We start from the raw sequence: 23,151 nt of genomic DNA, 5'->3' as shown, positions 1-23,151 counted from the left end.
ACCTAACGATAGAGGCAACTAAGTGTTGACCAACCGCTAGACCTCCTCCGAGATTCGAACGATGATATTTCCATTAGATAAGAATGATAATATTTCATTATCAAGGATAATGAAATATGACGTGATTTAACAGGGTAAGGATAACCTTAGCACAATTTGAGGAAGTCAAAAGGGTTAAATCATATCCCCGATAAATCTGGCAACAAACAGATCTCCTCTGATCTTGCACAAACGGATCTCCTCTGGTCCTGCAAATGAATTGAGGGAGAACGACTATAAAAATGAGATCCTACCAGTCAATAAAGGTAAGACAAAAAAACAATTATTAAATCCCTACTTTTCTTTTAGACCTTCGGTGACTAGCTTGATCGTCGGAGAGCTCTTAGCAGGCACCACACCGGTGCCGTCAAGATTTATCGATCTTCTACTCTCTTCTTTGCAGGAAAACGGTGTCGTATCGGAAGGCGTGAATTTTTCCCCCAACACTAGAGATTTGTACTAAATATATAGTAATAAATATATATACATATATGTCCTCTTAAAAATATATAGAAGGTAAATATTGCTTAAGATTAGTTTTGCTAAGAATGCTAATACTTTTCATATTGATATTTTAGCATTTTCTTAAGCATGAAGGAAAAGTTTTCTGAAAGATTGCATCCATACTATTTTGTTAAGTTCTAAGTTACCTTATACACTAAATATAAGTATGCATGAAGAAAATATATTTCTAGAACCTTCTAGCACGTTACACAATCTATTATTAAAACACGTGCTAAATTATTTTAGTCGATCTCAAGTCAAAGAAGTCAAAAATAGCAATTTGAAATTGTCTCAATCGAACCCCTGCACTTCTCGATAGACTAACACCTTCACAACTTTGATCGACAGACTATCCCGAGGACATCGATCAAACTATGCACACTTTCGATCAATCGAATGCTTAAACAATAAGATCGACAGAAACATTTTAAGTATTAAACTTAATTTCCTAATTGAGTTTACTTTATCTTTTTCTAATATTTTACTAGGTCAAGATTAAAATATTTTCCAGAAGAAAAGATACGTACATGATAAATTCCTCTAGAATTATATTTTCTTATATTGTATTTTATTTTCAATTTGTATCTAATATGACTTGAAAAATAAGTGTACTTGGAGACCAAGACATTTGAGTGGGAAGCAAGTATTGTTCTCTATATATACAAGGTTTGAGAATACAGACTATGTGCTAAAAAAATATACCTACGACCCTAGAGTGCTTACTATCGCAAAAAACGTTTGTTTGTTTGTTTATTTATCCACAAGTATTCCGTGTGAGAGTTCTACTTGTGTGCATCCATAAGAGAGTTTGTATGAGAGATATTTCTTATGCTAGTTGACGGCACCACATTAGATATATAATTTACACCATATATATTTTGTGATTTTATTTTTGCATCAATCATATATATCATACACATTGCATTACATATATGGTGATTGTGATGTATTCATTATGTTGATAATTATTGTTGCAGTATGACCTGAAAGTTCAACATTAACACAAGGCCGAGAAGTGCATATTCTCATAGCTAAATCATACTAAAAACAAGTGATGGATAGATTGGTTGACGGAACAAGTCCGAGGTGAGGAAGCTATGTGTGATGGGATTGATGTGGATCAATGGGATCATGTAGCGGTTAGATGAGTTGGCTGGAGGATACTTGAAGATTTTCTAAAGTGCTTTGGTAAGAGCCAGGTTGGATGAGACAGGTGGAGTAGTCAACTGCAATATGTATGAAAATTGAAGGTTTGGTATCTTGTTGAATATGGAGGTTAGCTGGTGTTCATTATGTTGAACTGGACTAGTTATAATCTCCTTCTTTATAGTGATTTTCTTGGCTGTGCTAAGTCCCGGGATTTTTTAATCTACCGTTAGGATAAGTTTTTCTTCATAAATCTTGTGTGCAAGTCTCAATCTCTATTTACTTTATCGTCCATATTAATTGCTTATATATTCAATGTGAATAATATATGCTTGAATGTTCAATATGATGAAATCATCACATACATGTGCTTAAGGGATAAAAGCAAGTAAACTTATTTGAATAAATAGATTATTTATTTAAATCTGATTTATATATTTAAGGGTTGAATATTGAATATAAAGAATTCACCAATTTACATTTGAATTAATATATTTGTGATATATTATTTTCCGCATTCAATAGATAATAATAGAATTGTGTGAATTTATAGGCGAAGTCAACATGTGATTTATGTATTTAAGGGTTGCTTATTTAATTGAATATTGAATACAAAGAATTCACTAACTTACATTTGAATTAATATATTTGTGATATATTATCTTCGCATTCAATGGATAATAATAGAATTGTGTTTATTTATAACCAAGTCAAAACATAAGCAAAAAAGTGAAAACTGACCTATTATTAATATATAGACTAAAGTCATTTCTGTGTCAAAAGGATAATATTAATATATAGATTAAAGTCCTGTACCTGTATCTGTACCTGTACATGTACCAAATAGACTAATATTATGTGTATATTGATAACAATAGAATTGTGTGTATTTATAACCAAGTCAAAACATAAGCAAAAAAGTGAAAACAGACCTATTATTAATATATAGACTAAAGTCCTGTACCTGTACCTGTACCTGTACCAAATAGACTAATATTATGTGTATATTGTGTTGCTTAATGGATGTTATGTGTTGCTTAATGTACTCCCTTTTCTTTTTTTCTTTCTTTTTTTTTTTTTTAGGGTAACATCTCTTTATTTTTGTCTGTACCCAATCAATTGTAAGTTGTGTCACATTTATCGTAGGTGACTTGTCTTCTCCCAAGGCAAGGAAGTATTGTTCAAAAATCATATTCAATAACCAAGACCAATGACCCCTTTCCAAAACAATTGCGGATCTTTACTTGTTGTAAATAATGAGCGTGTTTACCTAAAAATATAAGGAAAAAAAAGGTTGTACTCAACATTAATAGAAAAAGCTATTATCTAATTTATTGTATTTAATAAATTTGCGTATTATATAAGTGTAATATAAAATGAAGTAAAATAGTAATTAAAAAAGATTAATTACTATATATTTAACTTTCAAATTTTAAAAAATAATTTTTATTTTATTTTAAGTTAACAAAAAATAAACTTACACAATTTTTTTTTTTTTCAACTTAAAACTCTTCCCTCTGGTTAAAGTGGAGAAGTAATACCATAGTTAAGTGATCGGAATAAAATATCACCTCCATGTTATGGGAAGGTGGGAGTATAGTTTTATGAAACTGCATTTAAAAAAGTAGTTGGTTTCTTTATAGAAGTCAAATCGAATAATTAAAAAAGTTGTTGGTTTCTTTGTTTTGGTGGCATCTACATGAAATATATATATATATATAATGCAATTCAAATAAATAATCTGCCATCCTATTGACTTGCCAGACAAAAGACATCGGTGAGATAATTCAAAACCAACACAGAGGGAGAGAGAGAGAGAGAAGAGAGAGAGAGAAGAGAGAAAAAAAAACCTGAACTATGTTTGAATTTGTAAATAACCCATTGAAATATATTTTGTGCATGATACCCTTGAACTATTACATTTTGTTGCAAAATACCTAACGCCTAAACTATATTTCATTAAAGAATCATAATACCCTTTATTATTGAATTACACTTAATCTAATTTTCATATTGAAATAAATTATGAAAAAAAAAATCATATTATTTGATGGCACATTTTCTATTAAATTTGCATAAATTTACCTTTAATTTATGAAATTAATTGTTTGAATAAAAAGGTTAAGTAGAAAATTTTAAAACAATTTAATTAATTTCTTAACTTTAAATGACTATATTGCATGAAAAGATTGTATTTTTTAGTTTAGTTATATTTATTAATTTTTCATCAATATATTGTTTGAAAAGGAGGTATTTTTTGATAATAAAAAGGTTTAACTGAGTATAATAAGTTTTATTATAAATAATAAAGTTTAATAATAAGTTAATCATTTTAGAAAATCGAAGTTACCAAATTTTATTTATTTTTACATTTTTATGATAAATTGGTACTAATAATAAAATTAAGGTAAATTATATAATAACAGTCTTTAAAATTAGATAAGAGAAAAAATAATAAAAATAATTTAATAATCAATGAGAAATGGTAAAATAGTCTTTTGCAATGAGTTTGTCCTTAATTGCAACAAATCTATACTTTAGGGGGTTATTTGCAAAATGACAATAGTTGAAAGGGGTTTTTTTTTGTACTTTACCCTAATTTTAAATAGATTGTAATAAATTCACTTTTTTCTTATGCCTCCTTTTCTTCCTTTGCAATGATCTTAACTACGAGGATTTTTCAGGAATGTCATGGCTTATGTGGTAATTGTTTCCCATACTCGATTCATCTCCATTAATTATGTATATGTACCTATTGTGAAGCTTTACATATGTTTATGCATAATGGGGCGTGTTCAAGTTACACATATAAGAAGAACTACTCTTGCATACTTTTTTTTTTTTTTTTTTTTTTTTTTTAAATCCAATCATTAGATTACGTACCTAGTGAGTTGGGTATACGACGTCATTTTTATATCCACCCAATGAAAATGCACCATATATATATATATATATATATATATATATATATATTACACAGGGATTTGAACCCTCGACCATTTACTTGGGATGGTAAAAAAATTTACCACTATGTTACAACCCATGATGAAAGATTTGTATTTGAAAATTGATTTTGAGCAATGTTTTTGGGAGAAGGGTTTTGATAAGCTGTAAAATGTTTAGTCACTACTCTTTAATTCAGTGAGATGGACATCTTTTATTAAATTATTCAGATGATGAATATGAAACTATGTTGTCTCACCTTTTAACTCCATCTACTTTTTTTTAACAATTATGTTATGTATAAAAATGAAAACTAAACATATGAATGCCATGTCTGTTAAGAGTGCAATGATCTCCAAATACATAAACAATTGTGCAGCTCTGTAATACAGTGAAACATTTATGTTTAATCCACTTGAAGACAAATTCTCTAATGCTTTATTGTAATCTTCGACATATATATACACACACATAAACTTGTACTTACGTTAGACATTTTGCATCTTGAGCCTCTTTTGGATATCCATTATTAAAGTTCTGAGCATATGTATTTTTCTTGGAATAGAATTTTTTTGCATTGACTCTTTCATGTGTGTACAAGTTTGAATGAGAGCTTCTTATGTGAAGGATTTATAATTAAATCAGCCAGGATCCTAACTTTAAGTTCTTGTTCAAGTATTACAAGTGTGTGTGGAAAAACGAATAGTATTACTTTTGTTTGCAATGATGTTAGGAGTGAATTAATTTAGTCTTGTTTAGAAAATTTGTCATCGTGCCTTTGGAAGAGCATTTAAGATCATGGCAATAGGTTGGGCCATTTGTCTCAACTTTCCATGTATTACTTTTCTCTGTCTTCTTTTCTTTCTCCACATGTATCAGATTGAGCTTAAACTAACATGTTCAAGTTTTCTCTTTATCAATTTACTTATTTTCTTTGTTCCTTTCCTCCACCCGAGGATTTATTTCCCTATACTAATAACATTACGGGCTGACCCCAAGTAGTAGGGGAGAAGGCTTAGATTGTTGTTGTACTAATAACATTACGGATTGATTCTTATCCCCCACCCCCACCAAAAAAAAAAAAAAAAAAAAAAAAAAAAGCTATATATATATGATGGGTTGGTTATTAAACCCCTTGACATGCTATGCATGTGAATCGTTGACTAGCTCTATGTAAAATGTAAAGTTATTTGTCTGGCCTGTTGTCATTGTAAAATTAGTTTTGTGATAGGATTTGTTGTTTGAGGGAATTTACAATCTTTGTTTCCCTTTAATCTCTCTTGGCAGATGCGCTTAGTGATGTTGCTTAGTTGAGGTGGTATCAACTTCTCCTTCCAATGGAAGGTTGAAGGTTCGAGTCTCTAATGGGACAAATTTGAGTTTTTGCTGCACTATTTCGCCCTATGTGTAATAGAGTTTTGTTAGTGATGGGTAAGGATTGAAACCCTTGGCTCTGATATAAAGTTTGCTCAAGGTCCGTGATCTAGACCTACAGGGGGAGTGAAAGTACTTGATGGTAGCTTTAACAATGAGGACCTAGTCTAGCAGAACAAAATCCACTATACCAAAGAGATACTTAAACTAGGCTAACAACTCATGTTGAAGGATTTAAACATTAAAGTTACACTCTCTCTAATAGCTTAAGCTTTGGGTTTAAATGGTTGTTAACATAGTATCACAGGGTCTCGAGTTCAAACCTCACCATCACCATGTGTTGGACCAAAAAGAAGGCCACAAGTGAGGGGTTGTGTTGAAGGATTTAAATATTAAAGTTACTCCCCCTCCAACAGCCTCCGTTGCAGAGATGAAGTATACACATCTCTACGATCTTGGTTTCTAGTGGAGCGATGTTCAGAAACCGTTCACCATCATCTTAGAAACCACTCCCGTATAGATGAGAGCTTCAATCACCTAACCTTGAACAAGATCCATCAACATACATCGCTCGTTATGAATGTGCTTCTTCAAAGCAATTCTGATCTCCAAACTAGTCGTCCATTCCAATCTTGGTTGATTGATTGTTTGGTCTTGAAAAAGATTGTTTGGTGTTGAACTCTTCAATAAGATTGATGAGTGCTTAAAGAAAAATATGCTCTGAAATATGCTCAAATACTCTCTAGCTTATGTCTCTATGTCTATATAGGGTTAATGAGATGATAGGATTTCTAGACAAACCAAAGTTTGTATAGAGAATGGGGTTTGTGTTTTATTCTGAAAACAATTGAGGAACATGTTAATCAATCAACATGAACCCAGCGGACTTCTATTGATAACTTGATAATGACTTATAAAACTCTATCTAAACTAAAAACAAAAAAATTAAATAGACTCTACTTCTAATCAAGTCCTATGACCTAACAGTTAGTATTATTTAATAGATTTTCCCTATTTTTTATTTATTTTATGTTTTATCATCTCCAGGATTCGGCTGTGACACTGCAGCAGTGATCAATATTCTTGCCCATCGTGATTCAACACAGCGTGCACTCATCCAACAAGAATACAGAAAACTGTATTCTGATGACCTTCTTAAACGGTTGTCTTCAGAGCTTAGTGGCAAACTAGAGGTATCAATATGATTTCTATTGCATGATTTCTCATGGGCTATTAATCCATTGACAACCTATAGATTTATAGTTTAGAGGAAAAAAACCCAATGTTTCTGCTCCACTACAAGCAATCATAGCGGTTACTTATTCATTTTGTTCAGAACAAATTTATAAAGCCTGATTCTTACCCCATCCCCGAAATCAGAATTTGATAAAATCTTCTCTACCAATAAGACTGCAGTTTTACTCTGGATGCATGATCCAGCGGGACGGGATGCAATTATATTAAAGCAGGCATTAAGTGGGGACTCCATGAATCTTGAAGCTGCCACTGACGTGATATGTTCTCGGACTCCATCCCAGATACAGATTTTTAAGCAAGTCTACCATTCTCTTCTGTCTGAGTTTACCTTGAACATGATATTGAAAGACAGGCCTCTGGGGATCATAAAAAGGTAACCTACCTCTCTCTTCTGTCTCAGTTAATCTTCATTGAGATTCAGGCTATGATAGGTGATAGGGGTGCTTTGGATAAATACAGCCTTGTTTATTATTGAAAGACAGGCCTCTGGGGATCATAAAAAGGTAACCTACCTCTCTCTTCTGTCTCAGTTAATCTTCATTGAGATTCAGGCTATGATAGGTGATAGGGGTGCTTTGGATAAATACAGCCTTGTTGCTGAACCTCTTCTCGCATAATACTCTTACTAGATAATTTACTCATATTTGGATTTCTAAGAAACTAATAGGCTATAAGCTAACCTGTTATTTGTTAAAACACACTAGTGTCATTTCTCTATTGGGACATAGTTTGAACATGGTGAGTTCACAAAATATATACATGGGACGCAGTTGTATGCGTGTGCTTTTGAGTTTACATTATTGAATGTGTGTGCGAGCGTGCGTGTTCATTTTGTTTGCACATGCATGTGCAATCATAGAGTAATATGATGATATATACAATAAGCAAGTACCCGAGGGCTTCTGCACAAGGGAACTGATTTTGTATAGGTACTGCAAACTAGTAAGCTATGTTCTACTTTTACCATAAAAAATTATTGGTAATTTCATTTGCTTTTAAGCAGTCCTCATTGGCAATTGAAGCCAATTATCTTGTGTTATAATCTGGCTAATTTGGCATTATTTGCACGAAATAGTTGCTCTTAGACTTGAATTAGCATTCTTAAGGTTTAGCACGTTGAGTTTCTTGCTTTTCTCACAGTTGCCACTATCCTATAACATAATTTTGTAATAAACTTGTAACTTATATAAAACACTGTTTATTTCTGTGTAGTTTTTGTTATAATGATGAAATCATTCTCAATATCTCAACATCTCCGCTTAATTTCTGAACTCCACCATAATCTTTTGTCTATAAATTATTTACTAACCAAATGTTTTATGCCTTGTAAACCAAGTCGTGCACATATCATACCATTAACTCTCCATTTTTGGCCGAGAAACAATTGACAATGGCACCACTGCCACCCCACCTCTGACAACAGCTAACATCCTCGTCACAGCCACTCTGCAGCTGTTACTACCATTACCACTACTAGCACTACCCCTTACATGTCAATTTCAACGTCTCATTCACCATCACTGCCTCCACCATCAATTATTTCTTATTATTTGTGCTGTGTTTCAATTTTAGTGTCTTCTTCTTGTCAGCAATGGTTGTATATGAAAAAATGGTGAACTACAACACTGGTCACTATTTTGATTAATTTTTAGTATCTCTTGTTTTAGAATTTGACCTTCTTTGTGTTCTTGGAAAAAGATGAAGTTCAGTGATATCTTGAAGTGAAATACTTGTAGCTTTTGCTTGCATATGTGAGCACGTCACGTTATGAAGGCACTGAAGTTGACAAGGAGATGGCTGAAAAGGATGCAAAGGCTCTCTTTAAAGCGGGGGAGAAAAAAATTGGAACGGATGAGAAAACTTTTATCCGCATTTTTAGTGAACGGAGCCGAGCACATTTGGTTGCTATCAACTCTGCTTACCATAACATGAATGGGAACTCACTGAAAAAGGTGTATATCCCCTTGATGTCCTTGTCATCTCTCACTGCATATGAAATTCTCTTTATGATGCTTAAACACGTTGAAATTATGATAGGCAGTGAAGAGCGAAACTTCAGGGATATTCGAGCTTGCCCTTTTGACCATCCTATAGTGTGCAGAGAATCCTGCAAAGCATTTTGCAAAGGTACTTTTCACACATTCTCAAGTATTTTTTTTCTTCCCGCATTTGGATACTATGAATATATATTCAGAAATGATCTGGAAAACTGGCAGTACTTGTGAGTATTTGGAGGGTAAAATAAAATGGCCTTGTATTTCTAGGGCGCCATTTGTTGCCATGAAAATGTTTTCTATGTTGTGAAAAGAAAAGCTTTATACAGTGGTACCAGTTGTGACTGACGTATCTTTATTGATTAATAGTGGTCAGACAATTACCGATCTTGAATTTATCAAATACTCCGTATCAATAAAGAGTGCAAATAATTATTCAGAAAACAATTTCCTGTGAGATGTGGACCTACAATCAGCAGGTTTAGTGAGGTTACCATTTAGAACATAATTTGCTTACAAAATAATGATCCAATATGAACAAAGGATGAGTTTAAGCCAAAAGGAAATAGGTAAAAGAAAAAGTATTTTTGACTTTCGGGAACAAGATAAATGATTTTTTTTTTTTCCTAACGGAAAGCTCTAGTAATTGAAAACTAGGCTGGTTATTTAAGCTTTGGTCCTCTCATATAGTCCTCTATTTCTAAGTAGCTTGAAGGATCAGCATTTGCCTTATCTATAGATATATGTTTTTTTTCCTTTCTTTTTCTCTACCGGTCTCGAACCTTGACCTAGTGCTTGGGAGTTAAGACCCAAAGTCAGTATGACATGGTAGACCATTGCCTGATATTTTCGTCAAACAGCAATGGTGCACTATTTCTCAACTTTACTTGGTGGAAACAAATAAGCTAAACCAAAGGGCCTTTGGCCTAATGGTATAACCTCCTCATCTTCAAAGAAGAGGGGAGGGGCCGGGGTTCGAGCCTGGTCGTGGGCAAAAAAGTGTGTGTGTGTTGCTTTACCATCCAAAAAAATAACAAATAAGCTAATGTGTCGAGATTATAATTGTGAACTTGAGGAGGATACATGCACTCTCTTTCAATATTTGGAGTTTGTTTTATAACCATAACTAAACGAAAAGTTGCATGCATCTTATCTCTTCGGAAACTTTGTAGGTACTACACAAGGCAATGAAAGGCTTGGGCACCGATGACACGACACTCATAAGGGTAATCGCGACGAGGTCTGAGATTGATATGCAGTATATAAAGGCGGAGTACCACAAGAAATACGGGAAGCCATTGAATGATGCAGTTCACTCAGAAACATCGGGCCATTACAGGACATTCCTTCTCTTCCTTCTGGGTCCGAACCATTAAACGTCACATGATACTTATGTGCTGCTTACAGAGGACAACAATGTGCAACTCTATGGAGTTGACAACTTTCAATTTGAATACACAAGTTATTACAGACTCGTTGCTTTGTTATGCATTTGTGGGAACTTTGTATAGTTGTCTACTGCTTATAAAGGACAACAAAATGCAACTCAATGGAGTTGCAACCTTTTAAATTCAAAACAAGAAGTTTTTTTAACAAACTCAACTCAGGTTTAGGATTTGAGTGAGTCCATATGTTTCAATGCTCAAACTATGCTTTTTCCCGCGAAAAGAACTATATTGGCCACGAATTTTCTTGTGCCAGAAAACCATACCTTCTGCCATAAAATTATTTTGTTGAACTTGAGCCATAGTTTTGTCACAAATATTGTCGTGGCAACAAATTCTCAATTTTACTACAAATTATTTTTTTATTATGTTTTTTGTGATATAAAAAACTTACATTAGCCGCAAACAAGTCTTTGTGGTAATAAGGTTTTTGGTTTTTTTCCTCACAGTGATCACAGAGAAGAAAGAGAAAATGCTAAAATAATTTTCTCAGAAAAGATTTTCCAGTCTTAGGTAAAATATTTTTTATTTTTAAGTATTTAGCAAAGGTTTAGGTCGAGATTGAGATCGAGTCTACCGGGTGAGGCATATAAAATAACTTGCCAAAAATTGATAAGTAAGTTATTTTTGTTAAATTTTAATATTTTTTTTTAGTAAATATTTTACGACAATCAAATACCAAAAAATAAAAAATATTTTATATCAAAACAAACAGAACTAATTAAAATCAAATTTATTTGCATTCCACCAAATGAACTTCATGTTTCACATTTTTAAAGCAAACAAAACGTTATGTTTCACAATCACCGCTCTCACTAAGAAATGTCATAAAACGATCACCTAAATGAAAGTATTGTATGTTGTCCATAATCTAGAGTTGAACTAAAATCACAAAATTCTCTAGTGCTACAGTTCTCCTCCTACTTTGCTAAGTTTTAGCATAAAAAACTTCGTATTTTTATTTTCTTCCAGTTGTAAATTAACCCTACTCTCTGCTTCCAATATAATTCTCTTTCTCTAGACCCCCACAATTGATGAAACTTGGCTTTCAACAATTTGTAGTTACCAAATCAAAATTAGTTGTATTTTATGACATTTGTTTCAACTCCACTTCCAAAATTTAAATCTTTCTTTTTCTTTCCCAACATCTTTACACATCTGAATTTTTGGATGGGAGAGAGAAGAGGGGAGTGTAATGTTCCGGATTTTTCAGAATTTTTTTTCGTATTTTATATTTTTATTCATTTCCCGTGCATTATTTTGTTTGTCGTGGGGGACTGGTACATTTTTATTGCATTTGGTTATTTATTTATGGGGACATTGAGGTGTCATGTGTAGATGTGGGTATATGTGTACATACATATGTGTGTGTGTGTGTTTTTTTTTTTTTTTTGGGGGGGGGGGGGGGGATGGTTAATGGGTATATGTGTACATATATGGGGGGATGTGTACATATACATATATATAGGGGGGTGTTAATGGATACATACATATAAGGGGGTGTTAATATGGGGGGATGTGTACATATACATATATATAGGGGGGTGTTAATGGATACATATATATAGGGGGGTGTTAATATGGGGGGATGTGTACATATACATATATATAAAGGGGTGTTAATGGATACATATATATAGGGGGGTGTTAAAGGGTGCACATATATGGGGGGGATGTGTACACATACATATATATAGGGGGGTGTTAATGGATACATATATATAGGGGGGTGTTAATATGGGGGTGTTAATATGGGGGTGTTAATATGGGGGGGGGGGGGGGGGGTGTGTGGGATGTGTACATATACATATATATAAGGGGGTGTTAATGGATACATATATATAGGGGGGTGTTAATATGGGGGGATGTGTACATATACATATATATAAGGGGGTGTTAATGGATACATATATATAGGGGGTATATGTGTACATATACATATATGTACACATATACCCATTAACACCCCCCCTCCACCCAATATGTATATATTCTTGGCAAAGCAACCCAAAGGAAAAGGAAACACAAACACCACAAACACACCCACCCCGAACACAACAAAACAGAACTAAGAAACATAACCGATGGTATCCACTTGAGCACCCAAAGTATCCAGCCGAGCAAGATCAACAACCTGAGGCGAAATATGATCCAACACTCTATCAATATCATAGCAAGTTCATGTGCCACCCGATTTCCAGAATGCCGAATAAACCGCAAAGAGGCCACAGAGAAGGTCTGAAGCTCCATCTGAATATCAAAACAAAGTGACGCAATCACCGTGGGACAAACTGAAGCATCCGCCACTACATCAACAACAACCTTAGCATCCGATTTGAAACTTAAACACCGAAAGCCCAAAGAAGATGCCCAAAATAAAGCATGTTGGCAAGTGATCATTTCAGCCATCATCATTGACGAAGCATAAAAGGGCCGAAACACAACAACATGAAGAATAGTGCCCTAGAAATCACGAAACACAGCACCCCCACAACCACGGGACAACTGCGGAGAGAAACCGGCATCAAAATTACATTTAATCACCCCTTGGTTAGGCGGAACCCAACAAGCCAAAGAAGGTGAGGAAACAGTCAAATTCAATTTGTTACTTTAGGATTTCGCCTCCTTAAATTCCCAAAAGCTAGCAATAGCTTTTTCCACCACCTTCCCCGGCTGCCACAAAACACCCTCAAACACCATGTGATTCTTAGCTTTCCAAATATACCACGCATAAAACGAGAGCAAACCAAGAACATCCGATTGATCCGGCGTCAAAGCAGCCCGAAGCACCAAAAAAGGCCACCCATTCAAAAAAGACTGAAAATAACAAGTCGAAAATCAAGTCGAAGCGGAAAAAGCTTTCAAACTTGAATAGAGTGAGTGCAAGAAAAAAATAGATGCACCATCGATTCCTCCTCCAACCCATACCTGGGGTACACAGGACAAGTCACACAACCCCTCACCACCAACAACAATCTAGTAGGCAAAGCATTATGACAACACCTCTAAAGAAAATGCTGTATCTTGGAAAGAGTATTATAACACCATACCGAATTCCAATTAAAAGGCACCACAGAAAAAGAATCAGGCAACGCCCGAGCTAGAGCATACGCAGACCGAACAAAAAAAATACCCGTTTGTTAAGGCGTCCAGATTTGAGTATCTGGTTTGTCCCAATGACTAATATGCACCTGTAAAATTTCCTGAATGACGGACTATGAAAAAAGCTGATGCAAAACATCCACATTCCATGTTATAGAATGCGGAGAAAACAAATCCGTAACAAAGCGGTAAGACCCCCTAGCTTGCGGACGCGGAAGCTTGAAAGGAAAAGCCTGATGCCAATGGTCGTTCCAAATGTGAATAGATTTCCCATTACCCACTAACCATCGTAAACCTTTACGCAGAAGAGGCTAGGTAGACCTGTTGGACCAAGAGGGGGGCTGAATTGGTCCTTTTAAATCTTTCCAAGCAAATCAAAATAAATCAATTAAACACAAATCAGACTCATAACACAAGATATACAAGGAAACCTTTTCAATAGGGAAAAACCTTGGTTCTTGGCCTCAGCCAATAGAGTATCCACTAGTTGCAAGCACCTTGTTACACACTCAGTTGTCTCACTCTCTGCACACACCCTTGTACAAGAATAGACACTAGTTTTCACGACCAACGCTCACACACTAGCTCACCAATGTGCACACATGCACTCCCCCTATCCTAAGCAACCCTACTTGGACTCACAAGCTCTCAATAGCTATATCAACAATGAGGTGAGGTATCACAGCCTCACTACCACTTACAATAAGTGTTAATACACCAATCACAATAAACTTAAGCTGCAACAACAAAGAGGATTGAAAAACATAGCCTTAAGTTAGAACAAAATAAAACCCTAGCTTTTATCCAACTGCAATCAATGAGTTTGTCTTCCCGCAGCACAATGCAACTTCACCTGAAGTACACACTATATTCCCTCTGCCTTGTCTTAGCCAAATAAGCTTGTTCAAATCAATCTAGGACCACACACAACAATTGCAAAACAGATTGCTGCTTATAAGGCTTCAAACCCTGTCCAAAGGGTAAATATGTCAACTCACATAAAACCTTCTTCAAGAACCCCTTTCTCTGTCTTCACAGCTTTATAATATTATATCACACTTGCTCAAATGATGGATACATGAGTCACAGCAAGATAGAACAATGTCAGCCCCAAAACAGATATTTTGCAAATAAGATTCTTCTGTCAGCAACACGATACTCAACCAATGTAGCTCCTCTGTTCAGTTCAGACCTCAACAATATTTACTCCCAAACTCTACTTTATACTTGCTCAACATATTAGATTCAAGAACTAAACAAGTTACAATAGTTCAATACTCAATTCAAGAGCTTACAGCACTCAGCAGACTATTTAAGGCTGAAAAACAACAGCACCACAATTTCAAGGGCAAATCTGGAATTTTGACTTTGCTTAGGGCTTGTTCAGCATCTCACACTATTGTTTAAACTTTATATTCATGTTCAAATGAAGATCACAGTGATAGAAACATGATATCAAACTTTCAGTTCTCAAATCTCAGTAAATAAGGTTAACATTTATAAGGTCAGAACATAAACAAGCCAAATTTCTGAGATACAACCAACTTTAACAGCTTCAAATCATCCAAGTAAATATGTTCAGTTGTTAACTGGAAGCTCCATAGCAGTTAAATCAAATTATATCACTGCAGCAGCAATTTCACTTCAAAATACTTAAACAGCAAGCTCTTAGGTACCAAATTCTGTGGTTATGAGTGTTTGGGTTAATAACTGACTTTAACAACTGTAAATAGGTGATTTAGACTTGCTTCAACCTTCACTAAGCACCTCAAGGCATTAGAACCAAACTTGACCGCTCAAACCAGCCTTGACAGCAGCTTTAATTCAGCAATGGCATCAGTATAGCAGGTCCTCACAATTTCAGTTTAAACATGGTCTTTTCTAAGATTAAAATGAGCTTACATAGATGAATCAACACTCATTTAACATCTCTTCACGTTTCCCTTCAAGAGCAGCCTCTCACATAGCTTTAGAAATGAATATTTTGGCACCTTCCCTAGCAGCAGCTATAACATTGTATTTATACTCAATATACTTGCTGATGCAGCCCTAAAACAGTGGATAAGATTGACCATAAGTCCTTTAATCCGTGAGGAGAGTATTTCTAGCATTGTAGAGCTGATAGTACCTTTATACCCTTGCCAACTCACCTTCTTTTGGCCTGCAACTGACAGCTTTGTTAGTCCTCAAATATATGTATATGTAAATACACCAGCTGCAATATTACACTCACACACTGTGTAGCTGTCAATACACTCTCTCACAGGGACCACACTCCACTTGCCCACACCTGGTAGCCTCTTTACAAAATTACCAAAAACCCCTTTTACAAAACACATGTCAATGATATAAAATACAGCCCTTAATACCATGATTCTGTTGTAATGAGTATTCTTTAGAGAATAAAGCCTTCTCCAAAAATGTTGTGCACACCATAACACCTTTGAGGGTCATAGTGAAGTTACATAAATGCCCCTGATCATGACACTTTGTAGTTATACCAGAATTACCCCTTTCTTTAGCATAGAGAGTTAAAGTTGCTGGTACAATGATGCTGCTATTAACATTTCTGAAATGGCCATGGCCAATGAAGCTGCTGGATTGCCCTCAGAAGACAGTATATCCCTCTTTTTGTCATTAAAAGAGCAAATCTCAAGATAGATAGCTTGAGACCAACAATCTCCCTCTTTTGCCTTTTAATGACAAAACTCTGACATTCTCCCCTTTTTTGACATTAAAAGTCAAAAGGGGCAAGGAGCCAACAATTATGAACACTTGTGGCCAATAACTTCTTGAGTATACCCTTGGCAATTGGAGGACAATATTAGAGCTGAAGATTTCAGTAATAAATAACTTGGATTCAAGATTTTAAGTGAAGGGGTGACTCTGCCACAGTTTAGAAATCATCACACATTGCCCCAAAATTTTAGAATGCTCTTAATTCACTTGATAAACATGATAAGTACAGTTGAGTAATGGATTATGATGGCCAAACCAGAAGATATACACTAGAAAAACTTGCCTTCGGAAGATTTGAATGCATATAGCTCTAAGACAGATCCATTGACACTTTTTATGGTCTTCATTCAACATGATAAACATCTTTAAAACATCAACCAAGACTGTTGGCATGATAAACATGGAATTCAACCCAAAAACCCCAAACTTAGGTATAGAAGGGTGAAACTGTAAAAATAACTTTAGGAATAACTTGAACTTCATTCCCCCAGTTTTCAATAGATTACATACACTTGCTCAGTTGATAGGAACAATACAGATAGCAAGGTATAGCTTAAGACAAACTGGAAACACTTAAACCCCAAATAAACCCTAGCTTGGGAGCTTAGAAGGGTAACTCAGCAATGTAGCTTCAATTGGAGCTTAAACTTCACTTTCACATGATTGAATAGACAGAATATACTTGCTTAATAGTTAAACACAATGAGACAAGCAAGATACATCAATTTCAGATGCACACAAGCCTTAAGAACTGTAACAGCCAAGGTTTCAGGCACACAAGGGTAAATCTGTAATTCCTCTGGAATCTTGAGCACAAGAGGCTTCCCACAGACATAATATAGCTACCCAATCTTGCTTAAATGATTTGTCACAATGGAACAACAAGATATCAACAATAATAGCTCACAACAGTAACTTCAGGTTTTAACACTTGTTCTCAGCATATTCAATACACAGCCAAATTAAAATTTGAGTTCATATCAATCAACAGCTCTCTCTCATATTGAAATGATGAATTAAACTTAGTCTGTACCTGGGATAAGGTACACACATAAGGATATAACACTGCAGCTTACAAAATCAGCAAACAAATCCTTCACAGCAGATGGATTTGCTGCACCTATAACTTTCTTGTTTGAGGCAAAAACTGTCAAAATCACTTTTACTAAAGGTTCTTTTAGCTTGAGATTAGTGAAATATACTTGGACAGAGGCTTGGACATGGTACAACAGTAATGAATCAACAATATATAGCTCAAAAGGCAGCAAAATAATTGCTGACAGCAGGTTTGTTTTTCTGCTATTGTAAATTTCAGGTTTTAGAGAAACTCTTATAATTTCGTGGTTGGTCCTTGTTGAATCATGTTTCCATAGTTGTATTTCAACATATAACACTTGCTCACATTACAACTTCTCAGGTTCTAGCAAGATGTTTCCAATTTAAAGTCTAAGATCAGCAAATAAACTAGTTTTCAGCTGCAACACAGTTTTTAGGGACAGAAGTGGAATTTCACAACAACTTGGTCTTGAACTCATCACCCTCAGATATATTTCAGATGTATATTGGTGCTTTGATGATTATCACAATAGTACAAGCACCATTGATCCATTTTAGTTCACATGTTATGCTTATTTCAACACAAAACCCTAAACCCCAAGGGTTTTAGAGTTCAAAATAGGTTTGGTCAATTCTTAGAGTTGTATAAAAGAATTCAATGCTTTAGATCATTATTTCAAAGCATGCTCACATATCAAACATCAATGTAAGAGCAAGATATTCTGTTTAAAATACCATTATAGTAGCTTTGCATCAGAAAATGAAGATTGATGTAGGATTGAGATATGAAAATCTATACCAGTCTCAATATGTGGTTTCAGATACCATCAGTAGTTGCAAACCACCAAGATATTGTTGCTCAAGCCTTGTTTCAGCTCCAGAAGAGATCACAGCATAATTGAACCATCACAACCTCCCTTTTCACCAGAAAATCAGCACCAAATACCCTCATTGATCTTCACTATAACTGTACTTCCTTTTGGTAATTTGTGAGATACATTTAAGCTTAAATCATCATGAAAAGTCTCAGAACACTTTAATTATTCTCAACCCTCGAAGAAGCCCTTCATAGCAAGCATCAGAGTTAGCAAGCAACATCAAGAGACATTTAAAGAACAAGAAACAGCTTATCTCTATGAGGGGGTGGCCTTGTAGAAATTTGAAGCTGACATCCAATGATAAGACATTGATTGTAGGAGACCTTGTCTCTGAGAGGAGGTGGTCTTGAAGAGCATTAAAGTTGACAATTAAGAATAATAGAATGACGATCCTGATAAGTCTTGCCTTTAATAACACTGTCAGATTTGAAACCCTTTTTAAGACCAAGTAATGAGTGTCTTTTGATAATTTCAAACTTGAGGGTCCTTGAATAAATAGAGAACTAAATCCAGAGCTTCCTTGAGTGTGAACCTTCAGTTTTTGACATCTTTGAGCTTCCTTCACCAATGTATTGAGTTTGACCTTCTATCCTTATCTTCAAACAATGTAACCAATTGTCATCCCAAATTCTTTCAATATTTAAGACACAGATCCTAGTAGATCTACAAGTAGTTATATTCATTAAGACTAACCTCAAGAGAAGCTTCAACATTTTGATTTTGGAGTGGGATTTCTTGTCTTTGCATTTCAGAAACCAGAATTTGCTTAACTTCTTCATAATACAACCTTGAATAGAACTTGAGTGATAGATATAAATGGTAGAAGAGTGCTGCTTATTAAACCTTAGAGCAGAATTGGGATTGTCTTCAATTTTATAGTTGTTCTTCAACAGCTTTCTGACAGAAACATCCCTCAACACTTTTTGTATCTTCATTGAACTTTCTGGTGAGGTGAGTAATGTCACAGGCACTGAGCTGCTTTCATTTTCAATTTTCCTTTTCTTCAAGATATCTTTGATCTGAGCTTCAATATGCTGAATACAACAAGTTAGAATGAAACCAAACTTGAAATCTCAAACTTGAACAATTCAATGCAAACATCTTTTTGAGTTTTGGTGCAATGAGTGGACACAACATCTTTTGAAATCTTTGATGCTTTAGGTTCTTCAAAGTCTTCATTTGCTTCATAAACAGTCTTAAGAGTGTCCCACACATCCTTGGATGATTTACAATTCCTTACTTTAAAGAAATCTAATTGGTTAAGCCCACTTACCAATACTTGTCTTGCTTTAAGATTATTACTGAAGAACTCTTCTGTGCTTTGAACATTTGTACCTTTGATAACTGCGTTCCACACATCATAAGATAGAAACATCAAGTAAGCCTCTATTCTAATTTTCCAGTCTTCATAGCCAGAACCAGCTAAAACAAGTGCACTAATTGGATCTTGGCCTTCTTCCATTGATAGGATCTTTGTTGCAGGTATGTTAAACCTTAAGATAGCAGACCACAGGCTCTGATACCAATTGTTGGACCGAGAGGGGGGGGGGGGGGTGAATTGGTCCTTTTAAATCTTTCCAAGCAAATCAAAGTAAATCAATTAAACACAAATCAGGCTCATAACACAAGATATACAAGGAAACCCTTTCAATAGGGAAAAACCTTGGTTCTTGGCCTCAACCAATAAAGCATCCACTAGTTGCAAGCACCTTGTTACACACTCAGCAGTCTCACTTTCTGCACACACCCTTGTACAAGAATAAACACTAGTTTTCACAACCAATGCTCACACACTAGCTCACCAATGTGCACACATGCACTCCCCCTGTCCTAAGCAACCCTGCTTGGACTCACAAGCTCTCAATAGCTATATCAACAATGGGGTGAGGTATCACAACCTCACTACCACTTACAATAAGTGTTAATACACCAATCACAATAAACTTAAGCTGCAACAACAAAGAGGAATGCAAAACACAGCCTTAAGTTAGAACAAAATGAAACCCTAGCTTTTATCCAACTGTAATCAATGAGTTTGTCTTCCCACAACACAATGCAGCTTCACCTGAAGTACACACTATGTTCCCTCTGCCTTGTTTTAGCTAAATAAGCTTGTTCAAATCAATCTAGGACCACACACAGCAATTGCAAAACAGATTGCTGCTTATAAGGCTTCAAACCCTCTTCAAAGGGTAAATATGTCAACTCACATAAAACCATCTTCAAGAACCCCTTTCTCTATCTTCATAGCTTTATAATATTATACCACACTTGCTCAAATGATGGATACATTAATCACAGCAAGATAGAACAATGCCAGCCCCAAAACAGATTATATTTTACAAATAAGATTCTTCTGTCAGCAACACAATACTCAACCAATGTAGCTCCTCTGTTCAGTTCAAACCTTAGCAATATTTACTCCCAAACTCTACTTTATACTTGCTCAACATATTAGATTCAAGAACCAAACAAGTTACAACAGTTCAATACTCAATTCAGGAGCTTACAACACTCAGCAGACTATTTAAGGCTGAAAAACAACAGCACCACAATTTCAAGGGCAAATCTGGAATTTTGAATTTGCTTAGGGCTTGTTCAGCATCTCACACTATTGTTTAAACTTTATATTCATGTTCAAATAAAGATCACAATGACAGAAACATGATATCAAACTTTCAATTCTCAAATCGCAGTAAACAAGGTTAAAAACCCTAGCTGAAGTGTGGTTTATAAGGTCAGAACATAAACAAGCCAAATTTCTGAGATACAACCAACTTTAACAACTTCAAATCATCCAAGTAAATATGTTCAGTTGTTAACCACAAGCTCCATAGCAGTTAAATCAAATTATATCACCACAGCAGCAATTTCACATCAAAATACTTAAACAACAGGCTCTTAGGTACCAAATTCTGTGGTTGTGAGTGTTTGGGTTAATACCTAATTTCAGCAACTGTAAATAGGTGATTTAGACTTGCTTCAACCTTCATTATGCACCTCAAGCCATTAGAACCAAACTTGACCCCTCAAACCAGCCTTGACAGCAGCCTTAATTCAACAATGGCATCAGTATAGCAGGTCCTCACAATTTCAGCTTAAACATGGTATTTTCTGAGATTAAAATGAGCTTACATAGATGAATCAACACTCAGAAACACTCATTTAACATCTCTTCATGTTTCCCTTCAGGAGCAGCCTCTCACATAGCTTTAGAAATGAATATTTTGGCACCTTCCCTAGCAGCAGCTATAACATTGTATTTATACTCAATATACTTGCTGATGCAGCCCTAAAACAGTGGATAAGATTGACCAGAAGTCCTCCAATCCGCGAGGAGAGTATTTCTGGCATTGTAGAGCTAATAGTACCTTTATACCCTTGCCAACTCACCTTTTTTTGGCCTGCAGCTAACAGCTTTGTTAGTCCTTAAATATATGTATATGTAAATACACCAGCTGCAATATTACACTCATACACTGTGTAGCTGTTAATACACTTTCTCACAGGGACCACACTCCACGTGCCCACACCTGGTAGCCTCTTTACAAAATTACCAAAAACCCCTTTTACACAACACATGTCAAGGATATAAAATACAACCCTTAATACCATGATTCTATTGTAATGAGTATTCTTTAGAGAATAAAGCCTTCTCCCAAAATGTTGTGCACACCATAACACCTTTGAGGGTCATAGTGAAGTTACATAAATGCCCCTGATTATGTCGCTTTGCAGTTTTACCAGAATTACCCTTTTCTTTAGCATAAAGAGTTAAAGTTGCTGGTACAATGATGTTGCTATTAACATTTCTGAAATGGCCAAGGTAAATAAAGCTGCTGGATTGCCCTCAGAAGATAGTACATCCCTCCTTTTGTCATCAAAAGAGCAAACCTCAAGATAGATAGCTTGAGACCAATAAGACCAAATACTCTGCCATCCCTGGGACGGGCTAGAACCCAACGAAGCATCCAAGAATGAAGTCAAAAGAAAATATTTGGCCTTAAGAAGATCGAAAGCCAAACCCTTCTGGCGCACTGAGAAATTTTACGCATGCTTCGCCAAAAGTGCCAAATTAAACGCCTCTAAATCCCTAAAACCAAGTCCTCCCCTTTGCTTCCTCCGACAGAAAAAATCCCAATGAATCCAATGAATTGATCTAATTTTACCTTTATTGCACCACCAAAAGAATGAATATATTTCATTAACTCAAGACACAATGTACAAGGAAGCTTGAAAGAAGACATAACATAAGTAGGCAAGGCACTCAACACTGTCTTGATAAGCACCTCTTTCCGACCAGCAGATAGCATATAAGCTTTCCACGAAGACAAACGGTCTTATAGCTTAGACAATAAGAACTGAAAAACATCCCGCTTAGACTGACCCCCAATAGCCAGCACACCTAGATATCGACTATGCAAACTTTCCACTTGCAATCCCAAAAAATGACTGAGAAAACGGCACAAGGATACTGGAGTATTCTTTGAGAAAAAAATAGATGATTTTGTAAAATTCACTTGTTGCCCAGATGCCTTCTCATTGTCATCCAAAATTCTTTTCACAAGGCGGACTTCAGATTCCACAACTGCATAAAATATAATAGAATCATCCGCAAAAAAAAGATGAGAGATAGACTGAGCAGCCCTACAAATTTTGATACCAGACAACAAA

At 35.2% G+C, this 23,151-nt stretch overlaps 1 pseudogene; it reads left to right on the top strand.

Annotated features, from left to right (window-relative positions):
• Positions 1–6,059: 6,059 nt before the first annotated feature.
• Positions 6,060–10,633, top strand: LOC132280963 (annexin D5-like; annotated as a pseudogene).
• The last annotated feature ends 12,518 nt before the right edge of the window (positions 10,634–23,151 follow it).

Source organism: Cornus florida, unplaced genomic scaffold (genome assembly GCF_030987335.1).
Source record: "Cornus florida cultivar Cherokee Brave unplaced genomic scaffold, ASM3098733v1 CherokeeBrave_3.0.0_Hap2_Chr11, whole genome shotgun sequence".
In the NCBI taxonomy this organism is placed as follows: Eukaryota; Viridiplantae; Streptophyta; class Magnoliopsida; order Cornales; family Cornaceae; genus Cornus; species Cornus florida.
The sequence above is the reverse complement of the archived record's forward strand: the minus strand, read 5'-3'. Positions and strand labels throughout refer to the sequence as shown.